This window comes from Abramis brama (genome assembly GCF_963993115.1).
Source record: "Abramis brama genome assembly, chromosome: 4".
Classification (NCBI taxonomy): Eukaryota; Metazoa; Chordata; class Actinopteri; order Cypriniformes; family Leuciscidae; genus Abramis; species Abramis brama.
In genome coordinates this window covers 41,215,385-41,237,235 of record NC_139966.1, presented here as the reverse complement: position 1 = coordinate 41,237,235, position 21,851 = coordinate 41,215,385, and the positions used below count along the sequence as shown (strand labels likewise).

At 37.8% G+C, this 21,851-nt stretch overlaps 1 protein-coding gene across 6 annotated transcripts in view; it reads left to right on the top strand.

Annotated features, from left to right (window-relative positions):
- Window positions 1-21,851, top strand: part of syt1a (synaptotagmin Ia) — a 190,704-nt gene that overhangs the window by 134,954 nt on the left and 33,899 nt on the right. The window lies entirely within an intron of this gene.

Below are 21,851 nucleotides of genomic sequence, written 5' to 3'. Positions count from 1 at the left end.
AAAATATGGAATCAGTCCACCCGTTTAGTTTTTCTAGCACATTTACATGCCATTCAGCAAGGCTGCTAAAACTCTTGTCCGCACAGTCGGGAGTAGACAGCTTTGTTCTAGCCTTCCGTCCCCCGTCGCTCGGAAACGATTCCGTAAATACTTCTTCCGCTCAGCGCTCTTCAAAGGACCCTGGACAGCACAGGGCTTAAAAAATCCTGCACAAAGTGTGTTGGGAGAGATGCTCATCTCTGGTCCCATGTTTACTGCTCCCGTGATGAGCGGCTTGAGGCGATACCCTCCCGGCAATACTTGCTTATTAGCATGCAGATTTAGGCCAGCCTCTCCTGATAACACTTCTGGAGCTATTGAGTTGATTTTTCAATTTTGCACTGCTTATACCCTGCTTCCCTGCCCATAATAAAAATTTCCATCTTGACTATCACCACGAGTGCGTGCGAAAAAGCCGCATCGCTAATAACTACCTTTCTCTGAGCTACACCCTCTCTGACAAAGGTATGCAATCACATCTTGTTCTTGTCTAGCATTGATTGCACGACATCGCTTGAGCTTCCAGTTGTTCTGTCATACAGTATATTTACTGTCATAAAGTAAATTGCAACAGAAGCGAAGCAAGTGCAGTTTGCTTGAGCAGCAAATAATCCTCTCTAAACATATTTAAAGACTGTGTGAACTGGTTTGAGTGACAAAAATGCCAGGTTTGACATTTGTATTCAGAAAGGCAATTATGCTCTAAAAGGACTTCTCAGTCCTTTTTATTTTCATAACCATTATAAGTTCTTCAGGTGTTCTTCACAATCACATGTCTTGGATGATGGTCCCATTTCTACTGTAGATGCTGGCGTCTCCAGCAAGACATTCTTAGTCAACCAGTATCACCAGAAAGAACATGCTAGTCAACTTACCAGCCTGAACCAACAAAGGTCCAATGCTGGTCTAATCAGTGTAAGACTGCAAAAGTAATATACAAATACATTTAAAGTTATACCATGAGGCTGTGCATTTTTTTATTTAAAAGTAGTCATTTGCAATTAGTCTGATCTGTGGAGGAAGCATATACTGACTGAAGGAGCCATTTTATAGCATGGCTGATTTCTCTCCCAACTCCCTCTCGGGCTGACTAACAGCTTGTTCAGTCAAGGGTTATCAGCTGCAGATGGTTTCAGACAATAAACATGATCAAATACGGGGGCGGTTTCGCCGAGGCGCCCTGGCTAAAACATGGTTTTGACGCTCTCTGGTCTCTATACATCCCTTTTCATTTGGTTTATTCATTCATCTTTCCACCTTTCTCCTTTATCAACCAATTTTCTGTCTGCTTTTTCTGTCTTCTGGATTATCATTATATAATTTGTTCTATTCACTACAGGACATCAAGAGCTTGCACAGATCAAACACATCAACACATAAAAACTGAAAGAATGAACTTTGAGTCTGCAAATTTTTTGTCTATTACCTGCTTTTCCACTCAAAGTATCTTCTAAAGCGAAGACCTTTCAGTGCAAACCACAATTTGTTTAATGTGACAAGGCCATAAAGGAGTAATGGAGAGACCTTCAGCGCAAGGGCATGAATTCTGTTCTCATAACTCTTCATCTTTGAAAATAGTTCATTTAATTTGTAGAGTCTGAACTGACTATAAATAGTTAAAGGACTAGTTCAGTCAGATCTAAATCTAATGTTGTTCCAAATGACATTGGTTCTAAAATGTCACAATTTAAATGAATAACAACTTTTTAACTTTCTGTCTGTTCCTCACACATTGCTATCATATGACTTCAGAAGACTTGGAATATAGTGTAAAAATCGTGTGGACCATCTTTACATCATACTTTTGTGGTGCCTTTTTGTAATTTTAAATTTCTTTTTATGGAAAAGTGTACCAAAGAGATCTTCTAAACTTTGACTTTGCTGAAGTAAGTCATGAATAATGACAAAAAACTTTATATAACAAACTAACTATTTAACTAATTATACATGTACTATACATCAGCCTTTTTGAAATGGAAGTTGTCAGTTATTCAAGGAGTTTAAGGCGCAAACCGTAGGGAGCCAAATAAGTGGTTATCCACTTATTTCTTTAGCCTTTATCCATTGAACACATTTACAGTGATTTATTGTGTTTACCCCAACCAATCAGCATAGAGAATAGCTTGTCTAATTGTGGTGGATTATGACTTGATTCTCTCAAAGGCTGCAGTTCTCCAAACCTCAATGGCCTCACAAATGATTAAGCCGTTTTGGCTCTACTGAGAGAATTTGATGATTCTGTACAAAAAACACATCACCCAGTTAGTCAGTGCTAATCGTGGTATTCAATATGCATTAATTCATGTAATGCAGTACAAAACATGCTTTGTCAGTTCACCACAAAGCGGGGGGTGGGGATGGGGGGCAATCCATCGTTGTCTGAGTATTGTCTACTAAATTGTGTTCAGATTGGATTTTTTTATTGTGAAATCAGTCCCTGATTATCCTGCTTTGGATAACAATGTGTTAATTCAAGTTATGTTGCCCATGCATCAGCAGTAGAATGCGTATACTGTGCATTGGTTGCAGATGCATTGAAAAAGCATCTAGTTTTGTTCCATTTGGCTAATGATCATACGGAAGCAAGGGTCTACTTCAACCATGATGCATTCTGATTGAAAGCCACTCGTGAAAAAGGAGGCATCTGATGAGGTAAATTGCAAACCTTTTCGTGGAGCAATTTCCACAACACAAGGTTGAAATGTGCACCCCTTCAACCCCTTTGACTGACTTCCACTCCACCTCCTCCATCTTCATTTTTCTCTTTGTTTCATTTCGACCTACCCGCAGGATTTCTTTCAGACAGTATCAAAAACTCATTCACCCTGCCTAAGCAAGACTGATGTGCAGCCTTTACAGTTTTTGGCCAAATTTCCCAGTTCGTTCTCCAGGAGTCCATTTGTTTATCTGGCTTGTATTGCTCTATATAGATTCTGTCAGAATCGTCTACCATGAAATTACGGTCATCCTCATTCAGAGACTGCAACCATGCATAAGGATTTAAAAATTCATGTTGCTGTAGTCTTGATGTAATTCCCAGGTCCATCATTTGAACATGAAAATAAAATGCACTGCCCCAAAAGAGCCAACATTTCAAATAAGAAAAATCAAAGAATTGCTGTTCACTTTGACTATAGAGGACGAAAAGTACATTGTATGATATGGGGTGTCGCTGAATGGGGTGGATCTCTTTCATTTGAAGATGACAAGATTATTACTTCATGCAAAGACGATTCTGCTGCTTCAAAAGTCTCAGATGCTCTCAGCACTGACCCTTTAAAAGGAGTACAACATTTTCAGTTTAATAAAATCGTATTGTGCTTTTCTACTATTGCAGTAGTTCTACTATGGGATGAATACCTGGAATTTCAATTGATATCTTAATAAATCCATTGGAGTTTTTTTGGCTTCTTTTATAATTACTTACGTTGAAACATGTCCGTTGTAAAAGAGAGATGCCTTGTATAATTCAGCCCTTCTGAAAGCAAGTAAAGAAGCTTTGATGAGGTCACCATCCAAATTGCTCCATCTTGTTATAAAAGTGGTACCGAATAGGTCATTGAATTTGTCACGCATCCTGTGTTTCAAAACAAGATCTAAAATGCTGTATCCACAGTGGAGCATGTCACGATACAGTTGCAGTGTCAGTTATGATGTCCTAAAAAGCCATCAGAGAAATCTTTTGGCATAAAGAGACAGAGGCTGTGGCATAAGCCCATATATCTATCATCCCCCTGTCTCATTCACCCAGCTCAGACAGAGTTTCCTAATGGTGCAATTTCAGATGTGCCTCTGGCAAACCCTCTCTTTCGTTCTCATCACCCTCTCCTCCCTCCCTCCCTTCCATACTTACTCCATGCAATCCCTGGACAGGGCAGGATGGAGGCCCCATGGTGAGCCCCATGAGGTCGGGTGGCTTGATGGGAAGCGCCGGCCTTATGGTGTTACTGATGCTAATGGCCTGTTTAGAATAGCTGACACAAAGAAAAAGAACAGAGAGAGAAGAGATACATACTAAAGTAATTCGGCAGCAACTTCAAATATACATTCCAGCTGTAGAGTCAAACTTTCCTGATTGCATAACAGGCCTACATGGGTGTTAGGCCAGAAAATGAAATGGCCTGTTAATCTGTGCCAAACTTATCCTGATGCAAGTATGTAGACTCAGACTTTTTGCATTGACTCACAGATGTGTTTGTAAAAACAGAACATTTATTAAATAATATTGAATATTTCATATATTTGTACAATTTATAATATATACAAAATTATGTAGTCAGATTGTAATGTTTTTTTGTTTTTTTTTAAAAGAAGTATTTTATTAATTTCTTTTAAAAAAGATTATTGACCAGTAATGTACATATAATTATTTTTGTAGTACATGAAATCTGTAGTACATAAGGGGCTGTTTACACCTGGCCACTTCATGCGTTTTCTCAGATCGGATAACTATTCGGATAGCAAAACACACTCGAGACGGATTTGAATCCGATCGCTCAAACCACTTCAGGAGGTGCTCTGGGCCGCATTCCAGACGAAACTGCACAAGTGTAAATGCATCTGGTTGTTGAAACCACATATGTAAATTGTACTACTCCCAAAAATGATTAAAAAAATAAACGTGTGAGAGCGTGTTATAGGCTATATGTAATGTTATGGCCAGATATGACGACGCTACTGGAACACGCATCACCGCAAATGAGAAGCTGAGCATCTATTTATTAATAAACATATTCAACTATCTCAAATCGAAGTGAAAGTAAGTCGCAGACGCTTAACACACAATCATCATAATTAAAAGTAAAGAAACGAAATGATCTTACCAGGGCTGTTGCCGCTCTCTCTTATTGCGGTCTTTGATTTTGAAATTTTAGCTGATGATCAATAAAATGCAGCTCATATCTGTTGTCTTCAGTGACGTGCACTCCATTAAATCTGCATATAGCGTGGGAATTGAAGATCGGATTTAAATCCGTTTCGCAAAAACACATTTATGTGACCAGGTGTAAATGGAATCGTTTTGATAAATCAGATAGCTATCCGATCTGAGAAAATGCATGAAGTGTCCAGGTGTAAACAGCCCCTAAGACAGTTGTTCATTGACTCTTTCTGTAGGTTACTGTAGGTTTATTCAGTTTGTCTCTTTCACATTCACTACAGTAGCCTATATATATATATATATATATATATATGAACTTGGCAGTTTGTTGAGTCCCATCAGGCTTAAGTCAGGTAGCACACCTCATATCTGCATAAATCACTAGAAAGAGAGATATCTCAGTGTTCTGGGAAAGGCACTAATAGCCACTTCTGGAAATGGCTTACTTTGAACCAAGCGAAAGTACATTAACGTTGTCAATGGCTAGTTTGATACCAGACTTGCACACAATGCTGGTGTTTACTCAAATGGCTGTGTCCAAAGGTAAAATTAGGTCAGATTGATTGTGTAGGACATAATGACATGGTGGTTGAGTAAATATTTTCTTCATGCCGCAGCACAAAGACTCTAGGATTCAGGAACAGCGATATCTTTCCTCCACAGCAAATACACCCTAAGACGTCGGAACATACTCATTTTGGCTCTGTCTGTCTGTCTTTCGCTGTCTACTCAGTTACTCCCATTTCCAAAATACCACTCAGCCATGCTTAATTAATTAACAGGCTCATTTAAATTTCCCACTGTCTAACTGCTGCATATGCAGACATTTAGAGAAATCAGCGCGGAAGAGAGGCCGTGCCGACGGTGCTTATAAAGAATCGGTTAAGCCTGCCGCCTTACTATTCATTTGTTGGGAATTAGCAGATGGCTTTATTTGATGGACCAGCCATCCGAAACACTTAACACTTGTTTTGCCTGGTGACGACGCTACTGTGGGGAACCATTTGGAGTTTTCACACCTGAGTATGGAGCTGGATTTAAAAAAAATTGCACTTTTAAAGGTTACACTGTGTCTGTCCACATGATCCTACGGCAGCAAGTGTTAAGACTCACCTTAGTTATCTCTCAGATCTGACTCCAGGTGGCGCTCTCACTTCCTCATTCTCTCTTTACTTGTGCCTCCCCATTCACTGGGCTGATGTCCCAGTCATTGAGCTGTTAAGAGAGGTGGGGATCGATAGGAATTACATTTCTCCTGCCATTTTTGGCATTGTAATTGGAGACGAGCCAGACGAGGTTATTTTTGTGGAGTCGATTGATAGGACCTTTTAGACACTGAAGCATCAAGACACCCCCCGCTTTTGACAATCCAGTTGCTACTATTACCAGTACCATCTCAACAAACCTATTCAGAAAGAGAGCAAGGGGAAAAAAAGAGAGAGGAAGAGTGAGAGATGTTTCCAATGTTTTTTACACAAAAATCCTTTACAAAAACGCTTCAACAAGATCAATATTCCCACTCCCAGCATTAGTCAAATGACATCTAAAAAAGCTTTTGAACAGAGGCTAGATATCAGCACACATAAACTCTTTTAAATGCAAATCAGCTTTTAGTATGCTTTTGTTGGTACATCTTTTAATATTTATATGTGACTCAGTAGTTTCAGTAGTTCAGTCGCCATATAAGTGTTGAGGTGTACATGTGCACTTTATGTTGCTTATATGTTTATGTATTGTTCACTAACAAAAAAGCATCACAAGTATTACATTGATATTACATGTTCTTAATGTTATACCAAGATAATAACACTCTTTGGTGTGTATTTTCGTTCTTACAGTGGGATATTTTCCCCCTTTTTGAACAAAAATAATAATAATAATTTTTACTATTATACCAAAAATAAGAACACTGCCAAAAACCTAGGAATTATTATTCCTAACAATTTCCTGTTTGATGATATTATTATAAACATATCCAAATAGATAGTTACAGTAATGTAATTGATGCCACTGTCTATCAAAATTACTGAACTTTTTTTTCTAAATTCCTTGGAAAAATTGATGTTTGCAATGAGCAGTCTAAAACTCTGAACTAACAAAAAGGATGTTTATAGTTAGACACTCTCTGACAGGTTTGTTAGTGTCAATCGTAGCTTTGCCTGTGCAGTTGTAAATGACTGTAATGATTCTTGACTTGAGCAATGAAAACAGTCTTCACTTGATGAGCTTGACAGCTCTTGCTCTCTCTCTCTTTCCTCAATCTACTTATGATCATTATTCTAATTAGCTTTGATGAGTAAAACGTCAGTGCAGAACAGATTCTTCTGCCTCACGACCTGCACAACCCTCAAGTCCTCGGGATCTGACTTATACTTCTGCATCTTGCATCTCATAAGTTTACATGCTGCCTTCAGAATCTGTACAAGAATTTGCATTAAAAATAAATCAGAAATCATACAAAAAAAATTATAAAATCCTCTCATTTTTATTATAAAAAAATCATATTTAAATAAAGAAAATATGATACATATCTATCAGAATCTTAAGAGATGTGTAAACTAGAGATCATAATTGCAATTTACCATTTACTTATTTTCCCCAATTGTTTGTTTTTACAATTTAAACAAAAATGTAAAAAAGATAAATATCTGATAGATTCTGAAGAGGTGTGAAAACTTAAGCACAACTGTACACAAGCTTCAGTATTATTTATGTCATTGTATTTTTTCCACTCTCCACTAGCACAGTTAGTCCTTCACAGAATGAGAGAGAGAGATGTTACAGCTTGTTGAGACATGCGGGGAGTGAGAAGTGGAAACATCAGTCAGACTGTCCTGTGACTGTCAATTCACATCAAAGAGGAGAATGCTGAACACTAGAACCACTGCACTGTAGATTACCTGTCACAATTCAACCATCTCACACACATACACACCATCACCAGTACCCCTTTCCATCACACTTCCTCTTCTTTCATCCTCACCTCTCTATCTTCGTCTATCACTTCCTCGTTCTGCTAGCGCGTGAAAAAACATACCAGAATTTACTTTATTCCCAAATAGAAAGCCAGACTAATGTGCTTGTGCGTATAGACCAACTATTGCTGGTTAGTGCAGTTTGGTGTTGATCTAGCTTAATAGTCATGCTGTTTTAGTAACACTTAATTTTTTTGGTCCAAGTTTTTGGTTAAGCTAGTCAAGAAGCTTCTTTTCGGCTGAGGTGTTCAAGTGTTTCATTATAATTCAGAGATAGTAAAATGATTTTCAGACTTTAAGTATACAGTTTGCTGGTGACAAGAAAGTACAATTAGTACGGTAGTATTTGGACAAAGCATGTTATAAATTACACAGACCCCTTTGTTGGAGTTTGTTTGCTATTATGTATAAGAGAGAATGTTGGTAAATAACTGCCTTAATGTAAATTAAACCACCTTCACAACTAATTTTACTTGCATAATGGGACTTTTTTATTATTATTTGGGAGCATTATTTAATTCATTGCTAATTAGTTGAAAGGAAAGTTGTGGGGCAAGTTATTATATTTTGATGAAAGATCAAAAACATAATTTGCACTGATTATGCACAAGAAGATCATAAATATGTATTAAGAAAGTAAATGGTGTCAATTAATGTTTAGGAGTTACATTTTAATATGCAAATTGGCATGCATGGTCGGTCGTTATAGTTCAGATTTTATTGATGATTTGAAATGTTACTTAAATCAAATCATGGCACACAATTTTTGAGTTTTAATTCTCCCAAAAATGTATAATTTTCCAATTCAAGAAGATAGGAGCTGTGCATGACTAAAACGTCTGCCCATTTGCACCAAGTGAATTGGCTGACATAAAAAAAAAAAACATCAAATACAAAACCAAAGTCTTAATCCTAAATTCTCACCTCTGGGCTGTAAATGTAATACTGAATGAAAAGGTACAGGGAAGCAGTCTGGGTTGAACCATTCTGCTATTCTTCTAAATTAATCAAGGGGAAAACCTGAGGAGGTTTGGATTAGGCCAAAGCCTTCTGAGATCAGAAGAGACTCTCAGACTGCCTGTGGAAGTATGTAAATCACAAAACCAGTGCATTCATAGTGTTGCCAGCAGCGGTGGATTCATCTTTTTCATAGAGCCACTCCACAGGATAAAATCCTAAAATGTAGAGTGTTACGTAACGCTGAAAAACATTCAAATTCACACTCTCAGGACAAACAGCCCTTGCAAGAACATACTGACTGCTTGTGTGAGCGTGTGTGTGAAGTGCCAGCTGCAAAATACCCTCTTTATCTACAAAAAAATGAAAGACTCGCCAACGTGGGAGTCATGGAGAGAGCAGAATGAGTTGTTAAGAGCTGCATCTGTGGAAGAAGCACAGTGCGAATTAATGGATAGATGGCGTACCACAAATCTCAGGGGAACCATGAGGCGGGACCCTGTCTATAGGTAGTGATGTCATTTATGAGTGTTTTATCAGCCCACAGAGTTTTGAGCCAGTTATATTATGGTCAAATTTGCCAATATATAGTGGTTTCTTTCTAGAGCCGGTGTCTTGTACAACAGTGTAGACAGACTTGTGGCGGTGGAGGGTCAGGTGTCCTGTGCACTGAGAGTTTAGCCCATCCCATTCTTTCCCTTTCAGTTAGAGAGGTGTACAGGGATCTTACAGACACTGTAAATCACAGGTGAGAAGGGCAGAGAGAGGGAGAGAAAGAGAGAGGTCGAGCCCTTGATCCAAAAGCAATCTGCTAGCATGCACTGCATCACATCTGACACCCACCTATAAAGAATAAAAAGAGAAGTAATAGGGTATACCAATCAATTCTTTTTCCTTTCTTTCTTTCTTTCTTTCTTTCTTTCTTTCTTTCTTTCTTTCTTTCTTTCTTTCTCATACACACACACACACACACACACACACAAACACGTTGGGTTTTCATGTTTTATGGGGACTTTCCATAGATAGAATGATTTTAATACTGTACAAACTGTATATTCTATCCCGTAACCCTAACCCTACCCATAAACACAACCCTCACAGAAAACTTTATGCATTTTTACATTTTCAAAAACATCTTTCTATATGATTTATAAGCCGTTTTCCTTATGGGGACCAAAAAGATGTCTCCACAAGGTCAAAAATCACTGGTATTACTGTCTTTGTGGGGACATTTACCAGGGCCATACACACACACACTAGGTTTCAATGTTTTATGGGTACATTCCATAGACATAATGATTATAATGTACAAACCGTATAGTATCCCCTACTATCCATTAACCTATGATTTATAAGCTGTTTTCCTCATGGGGACCAGAACATTTACATTGTGTCCCCATAACATGGGGTTTACCAGAACCACACATACACACAAACACACCAGTAACCTGGCTGCAAATGTAATCATATTGTTGCTGTTGTTTAATCAACCCTCTGCCCTTGTATGACATAATGAGCTGTTTAGCGCTTGCTCGAACACACATTAAGGCTTTTATACAGTCCATATTCATCAAACCCGTGATGAAGAATTGAACTGAGAATGCCTAAATTCTAATTCATTTTGAATGGAGATTGCAAACAGTGAATAATTGAAGTTTAAAAATTGACCTTTAAGGGAAATAAGTTAGAATGGAATGGAAAAATAAACATTTACATTAACATTTTCTTTAGATATAAATAACCATAAACATGATGGCGTTGTAGGGTCAGGTGTCCCTGAACAATATGTGAATATGAGGTATTTGCAGATATATTAATTATAATTTATATTATTTAATAAATTAACTTTGCCTACTTGTGTTTTAATAATTTAACTTCCATTTTATATATCAATGTAAAAGAACAGTGCATTTCACAAAATGCTCTTGCTCCAAAGTAAAGGAGTGTTTTGACAGTTGAACTGAACAAATCATGATTTTAATTTAGTTTGCATCAAAAGGCATAATTGGTCAAAGCAGTTTGGAAAACTTGTGTTGCAAAACAAAAACATCCTGTGTTGAATATTTGTATTCAGTAATTTTTTCGTCCTGCTCCAGTTCAAATTCAAATTGTAGTCAGTTCAGTTCAAATTACAACTCAAATTACAGTTTCCTAAATTTAATCCTAAATTTAAAGTTCCTAAGGCTGAAATTATCTATCTATGTGTAACGATTAATGCTGAATTAATTGCAGGAAATTATGGATGAGAAGTAGAACCAAAAAAAAAATAGATTTAATATCAGTAATAAATTATGTGAAGTCATATCCTTTTTTTCTGTGATGTACCACGCGTATTCTGGAAGTTAACAGTACAACATAAGCTAAAACATTGTCCTTTTTTCTTTCTTTTTTTCAAGTCAATTCAAACTCCAGCATTTTTACATTTTGCCTTTGTTTTTAAGAAATGTACTGTTAAAGTGGTTGCATCTATTTTGTCTTTGTATTGTAGATTCATATGTATCTATATTCATAACACTTATATAAGTGTGCCATACAAAAATACCACACAGGCAGAGTGGTATCCCATCATGCTCTGCTTCACCTTGTCACTTCTGATCTTTCTGAGCGAGCTTTTTTCCTCTAACCCCAAGGGTCCTGGCCTCTCCTGTCCCATTCCCCCCTTCACTGTCTGCTGTCGTTTTTTCCTCACTCTGTCTATTTCTCTGTCCTCCTTCCTGTTATTTGAAAGATATCCTTTTTTAACCCCCATTGTCTGTGTCTGTTCACCTTAATGTTGTAAAATGGCAGCAGACATAGTACAAAATGGAGAGCTGTGAGTTTCACATGGTGGACAGACAAGATACAGATCTATATAGAAGTTTATAGAATTTTCTCTTGCTTTTTGGTATTTTTTTTAGTAATTTGTGGGGGGGGTTCTGTCATTACTGACCTGTTAATAACTGTCTATATGGCAATGACACCAAGCTCCCGATGGATCTCCTTAAGAGACGTCACTCTCTTTCCCTTTATACCACTAAACGTGTGTGTGTATGTTTACATGGGAGAGGCTCAGGGCTCCAATTACTCCAAAACAAGGAAAATACATGATGAAATAAACAACAGACGTCCTGGCCTGTGGCCATTGCCTTCACTGGATGACTAATAGCATTTAATGACGGATTGTTTGACTGGTGTCATGTTAATGAATAAATGATTGGAGCTTTTAAGTCACAAATAAGTCGGGGTGTTAAAAACAGTTGGTCTGAACTTGAGGCTCGATGGGGACGAAAGTTGTGCGATGAGACAACAGCTGGCTTCCTGCTCTTATGAAAATGCCAAAAAAAAACCTGTCTGTATTACTCCCATCGCTTCTTGCTTCCCAAATGCACCCTTTTTCCACAGCTGATCTGCCCCGCCTGAGCCAAACGTCCATTATTTACACTTGTTCTGGGTTTAAATGAGAGCAGCTGGGAGCTGATGAGTGAGCAATGCCCTGAGGGTTCCTAGCACACGTAGTTTTTTTTTTTTTTTTTTTTTTTTTCAAGTTGATGTGATTCTGCATTCGTAGTCTCAAGTCCTTTATCCAGGGTAGTTTATAAGCAACAAAGAGGAATTTAGGAGTTTTTCATCATCCTCCGCGGAAGCGAGAGGTAATTGAAAAAGGGGGGATTTTGTGCATGGGCTAAATAGAGAAGCAGTGGCCCTGCAGCAAAGCGAGGTTAATAACTTTTCCACTTTCATTACCCTAGAGATGGACTGCAGGGGACTTAAACATAGTCCATGGACACCGGAGAACTCTACTTCTCTTATCTTACTCTCAATTCTCTCTCTTTCACTCACCTGTGTGCATATAAATGCCAACACACACACAGTGCCTATACTCAACAGTCAGCCTGGTTTTCTTCTTGGTTTGGTCTGGTGGTGTGACGATTGTAGATAGACAGACAGACAGACAGACAGACAATAACAGTATGTTTTTTTCTTTCTTTCTTTCTTTCCTTTCCAGCATGCCACATCTGTGTATCAGCTTTAGCTGTGGTTGACTCTTTAGTCTTAATGTCACCGTGTCCCTTATCAGAATGAATGTCTCCTGAAGGTTAATTACTACAATTCCCCCATTGGCCAGTTTTGCTGGAAAAGAAGTGAATTATACATTCATATTGTACATTTTGCCCTTGACATTACAGTTTGTTCCTTATGGCCTAATTATTCCACTGACTGCTAGTTCATGAAAATGTACATTCACTTTAGAATTGAAACAATTTCTTTATGGTATTCCTTCAACCAATCGCTTAAACCAAACACTTAAACTGTAGTATAAAAGTACAGAAATATTCTCATGCAGATTATCTACATTCCACCTTGCAGCATGTACTAAAAATCCATTAGTATGCACTTTGCATATTCATATATTTCCTGTACTGTTCCTTTATAGATAACACTTGTTTTGATCATAAAATTAAATGGCATTTACTTTAGTGGCTTTAATTAGTATTTGTCTGATAAGCGTCATACAATTCAATAAAGTGCTCTTAATTGTTTGACGCAACATCAGTGAACTATTTATTTGCTTTCATACAGCTTTTAATTGTGTTAAGTTCTCTTTTTTATTTATTTTTTATGTAACTGCATTGTTGGTTCTCCCTTTGAATCAAACATCTTGCTATGATTATTGCTTCATACCCACAGGAAAGCAATCTTGGTGAACATTATCTTTAAATGAGACACACAATTTAGAATTTCAACGTCAAAACTAGATTAAAACTTACCTGTGAAAACACAAGAATTGGTCCATACCTACAGTGTTTGATATTTCTGTCACAAACTAACTTGTCTGTAACTTTTGTTTGTTGCCACCTTCATGGTCTGTCTTAATTTTCTTCTTTTTTTATTTTTTGACGATAAATACTCTTGTATCCCAGCTTATAAAGATACAATTATAAACAGAAAAAACTGTGTGAAAACGTCAATATTTTTTAAATTTATGCTAGGTGATGTTAGTTATATACACACTTTAGCTATACATGCAGTTATTTTTGATATTTCAGTAGTTTTCTTCATGAGAAAGTGTTTTGTTCAGCTAAGATAAAAAAGGTGCTCTAAAGGATTAAACACAAAAGAAAGTCTAATGGAGAATCAACTAAGCTTAATGTCAATATGTATTTAGAGTGAGTCATTATATAGTCAAATTCAGCTACCAATAACCACAGAAAACATGATTGTTGTTGTTGCCACTGAGAGGTCGAAGCTGCTCATCCGTGTTCACGCCTGTTCATTGCCTGTAGCATCCAATCTCTGCCAGTTTATGTGTTATCAGTGTTTTTCATCTCTCCTCCTCCTCTTTCTTTCTCTTTCTCATCTCATTGATTTGTAATATTGATCCGAACCATAGCATTCACCCAGACATTTTTTTCCTTTTAGTGTTTTTAATAAGACCCAGCCGAATGTGTCCTACTTCCTCTGCTTCTGACCCATTGTTTGACAAAACAATTACACACCATTAGCCTCTTCCCACTCAAGCTTTTTCCAGAGTCATTACAACTGAGATATGCACCTCACTGCTAGCTCAAATAACGATTTGGTTTGAACTTTTCCTTTGTTGTCAACTCACTTTTTACAGTCAACTACAACCACATGCATTATTCATGCAAGCACAACATTAGAAAGAGACATGGTTGTGCATGTTAATTTGCAGATCCAGCCTCCCCTTTTAGTTTTTTCTTGCATTTTACACCTTCAAATGTAACACTTTTTTTCTCCCTTCAATAACACAGTAAATTGAACACATCTATAAATAAAATCATATGTGTTCAAGAACATTTATTCCCCCACAAATAACTAATTTACTTTTCTCAACACCCTCATTTAGATTACATTTCACCTGTTTTCCAATGCTAATTTGCTCTGCCAAATTAGTGACACTCTAGTTTTTAGGTATTTTTTTCCACCTTGCTAATTGCTAACAACTTTGTCTCAAACTCCAGGTGTGTTAGTTCTTAATATTCAACATTTATTTTAAACATTAAATATAAAATACATAGAAAAATCATTTGGCAATGTACTACAGTGATTTTAATACTGGTAAGGAGTGTTCCTAGGATTTAGCGAAGCAATGTTGCTAATATACAATGGTAAATAATCCCTGTTGTTATTAATAATTTTATATTAGTTTCATCAACAATTCACAACTTTGAATGTGGTTCATTGAATCAGAGTAATAACTCTGCATTTAAAAGGCTATTAAACTTTAATTGGACTTTGCATGACAGCAGAACAATATGTAGTCAACTAGATGAATACTTTGTTACTGTACACATTCATACATACACATAAGCACCTTAACGAATTTGTAGACGTTTGCATGACAACTTCTTGAAACAAAATCACTGCCATCCACACCATTTCACACCCAGTGCTGAGAGACTGGTGCATCTGCAAGTATTTGTCAGAAATGACTCAAACACACAATCAAACTTGTGAAGACACATTACGCACATGTTGATTCGTCATTGAGCTTCAGTGCATCAGTGAATATGAAATGTCTTCTCTCGGTTGCAACTCCACACTAACGTTCCTTGATTGCATTATGCATGCATTTGTTTTTTAATATGCAATAAACATGTCACAGGGCTATATCGCTGGTGACAAATGGAAGTCAACTCCAGTTAAGTGGAAGTAATTGATGATTACATGCTTGATTAAGCCTCAACTTTAAACCAGAACATATAGACAATCAAGATCAAAGTCCAAAGCAAATGATGGTCATTGTGATTCAAGACGTGCGTTTGCGCCACTATTTTTAATTTCTGCATGATGAAAGAAAGCGTAATGTCATGGGCCCAAACATCCTCACCTGCCCTCAATCACTCGAAAACATGACTAGCATTTATTGCCTGGGTGGTTATGGGCTGAACCGTAACTTTGACATAGTTTGAAGTGCCTCCAACCACAGTTCAGAAAATACAACATTCTGGGGCCCTCAAAAATGAGCAATGGAAGAGTCCAACCAAAGTAGAAGCAACTCGGCGTACATAAAGGCAACGCTCCGATGTGGAGCCGTAGTTTTGCTCTGGCAGCAGTGGAGGTTTTGGTAGAGGAGCTCAACCCAGTTGGGAAAAATGGAAGGATGAGGCAGAAAGCAAGGAAAGGAGGGAGAGAAGCATGGTTTGATGTGCAGAGCACCGGAGCGAGTGCAATGAAAGCCATGCTGTGCCATCTGGCAGAGTGGTAATTGGGTAAGGATTTTTCACCTGCTCAGTGCCACGGCCCACACTGGGCTGGGTAAAGAAAGTATGGTGCATCCTGGATGCATATTATGCAGTCAGTGTAGTTTATACAATTTACTTGCAAGTGCCTCAGTCTAAGCACTCAGATTAATGGATCCAAACTACTAAAAACAATTGCAGGTTTTCAAGTTTTGGCAGGTTAGTGGTATAATTCTTTTTATGTGATTTTTGAAGAAAATTTTTTTTTTTTTTTTTTTTTTTTTTCACACATGCACACGATATTCATACCGTATGATAGAACTCTTCATTCTGAACAACTTTTCCTCTAGGACCACTGCTATCAATCAATTTGTTTGTTTTTTTAAATATTGGAGATTTTTTGAAAAACCTCAACCTTGGTAAAACAATGGCAGGACAATTCTCTGGACTATAGTTAAATAATTATAAAAGAAATGTTGAACTTTAGCATTTGGATAGCTATAGGGTCATTTAGAAAACGGGCGTGGCCAAGTGTACCCAACAGCCTATCACTCCTAAACGAAAACTCAGAACGTGAAATTGGATGAGCACATGTGACATATGATTCTAAAGAAGCATGCAAAAACTGTAGAGATCGGATCATAGGTGGTGCTGTAACTGTTAAAAAGGTGTAAAATGCTGTGTTTCTGACAAATAACAAAATGGCCTTTTTCGTGTCTGATCTGCATAGAACTTCACGAAATTAGGTAAGGAAATGTCACATACAGTATGATTCTAAAGAAGCATGCAAACTTTTATGGAGATCGGATCATAAGTGATGCTATAACAGTTAAAAAGGTTTCAAAAACACTATATTTCTATGTTAAATTACCCTAAATTGCAGAAAACGTACTATATAATATGTAATATCTTACAATCTGCTTAAAGCCTTAAAGGTTTACAAGCCCTTGAACCCCTCACAGCTATATTTTATTCTGTGGTAACTGTACAGCTGTGGGTTTATTTCATTTTTTTCCCACAGTGGTACTAATTATTTCAGATAAACACAACCCAAAATGGCACGTAAGAACAAACACATTAAAGGGTTAGTTCACCCAAAAATGAAAATTCTGTCAGTAATTACTCACCCTCATGTTGTTCCAACCGCGTAAGACCTTCGTTCATCTTCGGAATACAAATTAAGATATTTTTGATGAAATCTGAGAGCTGATCACTTCTCCATAGGCTGCTAGGTGACCGAAACTTGCTGGCCCAGAATAGTGGCTCAATCTTAAGTATATCAAGCGACGAAAATACTTTTTGTGCGCACAAACAAACAAAAATAACGACTTTATTCCACTATTCATTTCCTTCTCTCTGGGCCTCTAGTTGGTTCACGTAGTGTTTTTGCGCTGTGCGTCTGTGTTACACGTCACCACGTAGGCTCACAATTGGCCGACGCTGGTCATGTGTGTGATGCGTGTTGACGTGCAACACAGACGCGCTGCGCAAAAACACTACGAGGCCCAGAGAGAAGGAAATGAATAGTGGAATAAAGTCGTTATTTTTGTTTGTTTTTGCGCACAAAAAGTATTCTCGTCGCTTGATATACTTAATATTAAGCCACTGTAGTCACTTGGACTATATTAACGATCTCTTTAATAACTTTTCTGGGCCAGCAAGTTTCGGTCACCTAGCAGCCTATGGAGAAGTGATCCAGCACTCAGATTTCATCAAAAATATCTTAATTTGTGTTCCGAAGATGAACGAAGGTCTTACGTGGTTGGAACAACATGAGGGTGAGTAATTACTGACATTTCATTTTTGGGTGAACTAACCCTTTAAAAAAACTATAGCCGCAGAGATATATTTCAGCTAAGGGATCATATTTGGGAGTCCTTAGCATCAGACGTCTGTGTTTGTCTAGAATAAGATGCAAAGTAGATCATGTTTTATGCAAAGGTCTGTCAATTTGAGACTATGGTTAGTCCAGCACTCCCAAGGTTTGATTTAATCACTGAATCGCAGCATCTGACAGCTTACGTGTTTTGGTTGAATAAAAGGTTAGATGTTCTTCAGCCACTATGTTAAAATAATTTAATTTTAGAGTTCCTCTGTGCGTGCATATCAGTAAAAAGACTATGATTTCAATCAATCATTCATCTCAAAGGCACACTACACAAAATCTCCAAACTCAAGAACTGCTCCTGCTATTAAAGCTCTGAAACTTAATAGAGATATGTGATCATTGCAAGGCCCTCTGGGCACATTCACTTGATTTATACAAAGTTGCCGTCTTATAGGCATGTCTCTTGCATCCAGCTGTTTTAGCTCTTAAAATGTGCAACTTTCTTTTGCCTGTGTGATACAAATAGTAATGGCCTAATGGACATTCTTGCACTGCCTCTATCCATTTGTGAGTAATTATGGCTTTTTGTGTAGGTTTATAATGGACTCCTCTGACTCACTGTGTGAAGCAGTCTAGCTTCGCAGGTGTGCGGCAGCGCTATTCATACGTGCGACATACACACACACACACACACACAAAAGCACACAAAATCCATCTTTTTTCCCATCCTCCTCCACCTTCCCAAAGTTCAGCTCGGCTGCCAGCTCATCTGCCGCCCACATCATATCAGGAGAGTGACACGGCGCTCCAAAAAACACACATGGCCTTTCGACTGTCAGCAGAAGCTCCTGTCAAGCTTTGTGATCCAGAAACCTTCCTCTGCAAGGAACCAATCCACCCAACCAATCTTCTACAAACTTTTATTTTTTTTCACTTACACGTTACATGAGCAAATTTGCAGTGTGGAAGTTTGAGAATACTAGTTGCTTGTCCACGTAGCATGCCTTGTGTTAACCAGACTAGCCAAGACTTGACATGTAGCTTTTTAAAGACCTGTTCCTGATCAGTCTTCCATCTTAGACTCATAGCAACTAGATATCCAACTATAAAAATCAGATAGAAACTAATTTTGAACAATTGAGATGTGTAACTAAGGAAAGCCATAGCTAGCGAGTGCCACAGCTGTTGAACCCTGTGCTCTTCACACACCATTGTGTCAGCAGACCACACAGCTGCTGCTGTGTACATATGTAAACACTTCCCCATAGTGTCTACAGCTCAGTTAGGGTGTGTTGAAGTCATTAGCGTCAGTTTGTGCTCAGCAGCATACAGGCTTGACCAGCTGTTGGTCAACATCTACTGTATATCCCTTACCACAAAAAAGTACTGTGGCCGTAGCACGTTGCATTGATGCTAATGCTAATGTTAATGCCATGCTAGTTCGTATATAAATATTTATAAAATATGTTGTTTATTTTAATTATTTATTTATTTTTGCAAGTAACATCCACAGTGCTAGTATTTCATTATAGTAGAGTACTGATGTTTTACTAGTGTTAATTATTAACGGGTAATTTCTGAGGGCTCGTAAAAGTGTGCAATGAACTGTATACAGATGCCTGTGTTCACTCAGCATTAAGTTTCTTAATGTGTTTAGACAAAATAATATAGAATTTCAGTGTATATACACTGAGCCAAAACATTATGACCAGTCACAGGTGAAGCAAATATTACACATATTAACAAAATATTACATATTAAGGTCTGGGTAGATTAGATGGGTAAGCAAACAATCAGTTCTCATGTTGGATGCAGGAGAAATGAACAGGAATACATTTCTTAGCGACTTTGATAAGGGCCAAATTATTATGGCAAGGCGACTGGGTTAGAGTATCTCTGAAACGGTAAGGCTTGTGGGTTGCTCCTAGTGAGCAGTGGTGAGAATTTACCAATAGTGGTCCGAGGAGGGGCAAATCGTATATATTGTAATCAGGCAATATTAGACAATTTTAGACCTGTTTTTGTGTCTATATTTTTATGTACATCAGCCAATAAGGGATATTTCATTGTGCATGCTAAATATACCTATTTTTACATTTATCATCATCATCAAACACTCACTTATAGGTCAAGTTTAAAAAAAATTGGCTCCGGTAAATGTAATCTACAGTGAATCTGAAAATGAATGTCCATTTTTTTATACTATATATTATAATTTTGTGATGCCTGTGTTCACTCAGCATTAAGTTTCTTAATGTATTTAGACAAAATAATATAGAATTTCAGTATGGACCATTTAGCATTAATTTGCCATGGCACAGTATTTTACATGGTAGTCCAAGGTACTTTAAAGAATGTGTACCATGGTATCATGTTCTGATACCTTTTGATTTCTTTTTTGTTAGTGATAGCTCAGCGTCACTGGTAAAGTGCACACAGCCCATACAAAATATCTTTCCAGAAAGAGGATAAGCACATATTAGAGTACCTTCAAACCTGCAGAACATAGTGATTATCCGACTCTGTAAGAGATCAAATTTACAATTATTTTGTCAAACCAAACACACAATTTTTTAGCATTTTATGAAATTGTGTTTCTATTTTGCACTTGAATGCTCTTTCAAGCTAAAAGAAAACCCGACACACATTTCGTATAATCTGTAAGCTATCAATCCTGCTGTCACCATAGCGACATTAACATGGCAGTGACAACCTGTCAAATGCAACAGCTCCAGCAGTTTCCTCTTTCCAGGCAATCACCTGTAGAGAAAGGAGGAGAGCCATCCCACCCAATAGAAAGTCTAATTAAACTTTCTGCAAGTTCACTCTAACTCCTATAAACTGAGGTTTCGTACTTGCTGCATTCATTCGATCTATTATTATTCCATCTGAGTGATTGACTATGGCGGTAATTACAGAGCAGGTACAATGGCAGCGACACCGGCTGTGTGGGAGTGGGCGGATCTTGCGTGGCCTGTGGCTAGAAGAGAAGGCGGCTCATAGTCTGCTCACTGTTCATCAGCACGTACCACGACCTACCGCTGGCCTTCAGGACCTCCTGGGGTCATGTTGGTACCGACAAGAGAGATGCCATACTGACTGCACATGAACTGGTGAGGCAGAGATAGTCTGTAGGCAAGTGAGTGAGTAAATGAACAGAGGACTGAGTAAACGCAAGCGAAAGATTAGGATGGATGGATGGGAGGATGTTTAAACAGCTAAACACACCTCACAAGCGCATTTGTTCAGAGCATGCTGCAGTAGAAGGCTTCCCATAGTCACACCTCATTCTCCACCTTCCTCGCACACTAGATTAGACACTCGCACACTGGAGTTTTCATCTTTCTAATTCTCACTCCATCTCTCACATCCTGACCTGTTATCTGCCTTCTATCTATATCCCCATTAGCGGAGTTGTGAACAACCCAGTGTTTTTGAGCAAATCTTTTAAGTGAACAACTTGATGGTCTGATTTTCCCTTGTAAAGTGTGTGACTGCTTTGGTGACTTCAAAAAACTTGAGAAAATGTCCTTTGTGGAATATTTTTTTGTGAACAAATATGCCCCTACACTCAACAAGTTAGTGTTTTGAGTCTGAACAATATGAGAATTTTATTCATGAATGAATAGAATGAAAACTGGACTAATTAATGACTAAACAAAAAGGGACATGTTGTTCAATCAGTCTGCATGTCTTTGCAACAAAAAAAATCTGTGTTTTGAGTCTTTCCTTTTTAACTATGTTTGGCTGATTAGCTTCAACAGTAAACCCCTACTGGTAGATGTCGTAAATACACCATTATTCTAGAAAAAAACATGCTTCTCCTGACATGCTTAGGGCCTATTCACACAGAACACAAAATCGTGACAGCCGTTTTTTCTGAATAGGGTCAAAAGACTAGATGCTGCAAAAATGAACAATGGTCAAACACATCTATCTAGCTTATGTTTACTTAGAAAAGCAATGAAAAAGCAGCACAGTGGAATGTG